The following is a 2,880-nucleotide window of genomic DNA, read 5'->3' on the forward strand; positions in this document are numbered from 1 at the left end:
CGCCACGGTTGAAAGTCAGTCTCGTACTACCTGTGTCACGCCCCCACTGAACGAAAAAAAACCTTCGTCGTTGTGAACGGTTAAAAATATCATCTTTCTAAGCTTTCCAATGGTTTAGGATCTCACTTATATAAACTGCAGTGTGTATCCAAATACTTTGTATGTGTAACGTCTAAGTGCACAGGTAAATCTAATTCTATTTGGATTAGCGACACTTTTCTATAATAGCTTTGTGTCAGGATAGCTATTTTGCAAAGATGCTGATATAGCTCCCATGTTAAACCTTTCGTACAAATTTACTGGAAGCCCTTATAGTGTTCTACATATCAGTGTTTGTCTGGAATTCCACTTATGGTTGGCTACCGTCTGAAATCTATTGCTTTAGTTGACGTGATTCGCTTTGCCTTAACATTATCAGAACCTCAATCAGTTATTTGTAAAATAACTTCCTCTCCTTTCGCAAAATAAAAGTTCTATTTCAGCGATTAATTTTAGTCCTATTGAGTCATCACAATAGATTTCACGGTGTGTTTGACTTCCTTCACTGCTAGGCCTAACAAAGTCTGCTGGAATATCTGCATCACAATTCTACGGGGTAATGCTACTCTGAGGTAGTTGTATAATCCGACTTGGTTCCAAGTTCTCTCTCTCTCTCTCCTCTCTCTCTCTCTCTCTCTCTCTCTCTCTCTACCTATCTATATAGCCTAACTGGAAAGCATATCAGCAAAAATGTCTAAATGTGGCTTCTCTCTTATCATATTTTCTTATTTAGTTTTCTTAAGTCTGTCTAGCAAACTTTGGTACTCATGTCCACTACCGACGTATTTATCAATGAAGAATTTAGGTCATTCTTTGACTTTAAATCGTTTGCAAATGTTTTAAAACACTATAGAATGATATCTCGTAGGAACCATTTATGATAATCAAGAACCGTCTGTAGATCTCCCAAACAGCCAAGCCAAAGTAAACAAATAAAAAATACGCCGAAGAAACTGAAGTTGTTTGATAAACATGCAAGCCATCTCAGTCTCCCTTTTATGAACAGTAACTGCAATAGTTTTATTTATTACCATATCGTGCCGTAGAGCTAATAACATTCTTCTTTAACCTTTATTCTAAAATCGACAAAATGCTCCGGATCGTTTCAATTTCACCCCGTGATTCACGTTGGTTCAGCAATACAGGTTGCACTAGTCCAGCGTATAAACTTGCTTTCGTATGCAATTCCAGTCTGCTGGGTTTCCAAATCTTATTCACCCTGCCCACTGCTCTATTTTTTGCGTTTAGTTGTTGCTCTACTACATTCCTGCTCAAGAGAAGCTGTTTTAGGTAACAGTGTTCCTAAATATATAAATGGCTGAATCTCACCAGTGGTAAAATACGAAGTGTTCTTCCATGCAGGCATTAAGCTAAAAAGTCTCGCAATAATTCAAGTGAAAAATTAGACTAGAGAGGGGAAGGAGACCGACGACGTGTCGTATAAATCTCAGAGATTGAAACAAAATCCAAAATTAGGAAAGGTTTCCCATAAGAATTTCCGCGGTAACATTCCATTCTTCCTCGCACATTAATCTTCCCATGGACTTAGGATACACAAAAGTCCTGACCGCTCTCTATAAAAGAACCCTTTTATATCCACTGGGGAAAGTAGAGCCTTTTTCCCATTCCTGGAAAAACAATTATTTTATGGTCAGCGAGAGAGAGGATGAGAGAGAGAGAGGGATGAGAGAGAGAGCGAGAGAGAGAGAGAGAGAGAGAGGATGAGAGAGAGAGAGAGAGAATCCAAACCAAACAATACACTTTAGATACTTTTATTTTCGATTTCGACGTAGGTGTAGTTTTTCTATTTTTTTGTTTTTTTTATTTTTTTTTTTATTTGGGAAGCATAAATTTTTTCTAATACATTAGAAAATCTCAAAAGATACTTCCATTCAACTAAGGAAACTTAGAGCCTTCCTCTCCCCTCCCACGTTCCCCCCCTCCCCCCACCCCTCCCCCCCCCCCCCAAAAAAAAAAAAAAAAAATCTCCCCTAAAAAACTAGATTCCTTTGTTTTCTTGCATAGTTTATTTACGATTGACAACTGCTTAGCTACCGAATGAAATTTTTTCCATCTTCTGGACACACCATTGCGACCACGTATCGAGAAACTAGTGTGTTACAGCTGCATTCGTTTTTGATATTTTCACATTACGTGAAATTCTTTAACATATTTTGCGTTAGTTAAATTTCTAAAACATTTTGTTACTTCTGTGTGTGCTTTAAAGTTTTTGTTTCGTTCGATCATTCGAATTAATAACACACCAGCTCAATTTAGTTTAATTTATTTCTTTTCTGATCCTCATAATTTTAGATAATCATTCTCTCTCTCTCTCTCTCTCTCTCTCTCTCTCTCTCTCTCTCTCTCTCTCTCTCTCTCTCTCTCTCAAACATTTTAATGGCATGCGTGCAAACACAATGCTTTAGTTTTATATAACAATCCTGCAATTAAGTCAGAATGCTAATGACCCATAGAAAATATGTAAGATGGTGGCCGCATGACAAAATAAGGCGTGATCCGAACTCCAGCTTACTCGGGACGAGTGCTAAAATCTACAGTCAAATCAAGAGTTGTTTCACCAACGAAAATTAAAATGAATACGCTACATTCTACTAGAAATACTTTTTCTGTGCTGTTTAACTGGCACATTACTTATTTTTTACATTTTCATTCTAATAAATAAATCATAAATATCCTCACCTAACATTCCTGTATCTTTAACTCAACGCGAAACACCTTTTCCGGCCCTTTTTTACGCTGTTAAATGTTCAAACATTATCATTGATATCACACCTATTGTCTACTATATCTGACTCAGCATTGTAAAGCAAATACAATTCG

The sequence above is a fragment of the Macrobrachium nipponense genome, chromosome 14 (genome assembly GCF_015104395.2).
Source record: "Macrobrachium nipponense isolate FS-2020 chromosome 14, ASM1510439v2, whole genome shotgun sequence".
NCBI lineage: Eukaryota > Metazoa > Arthropoda > Malacostraca > Decapoda > Palaemonidae > Macrobrachium > Macrobrachium nipponense.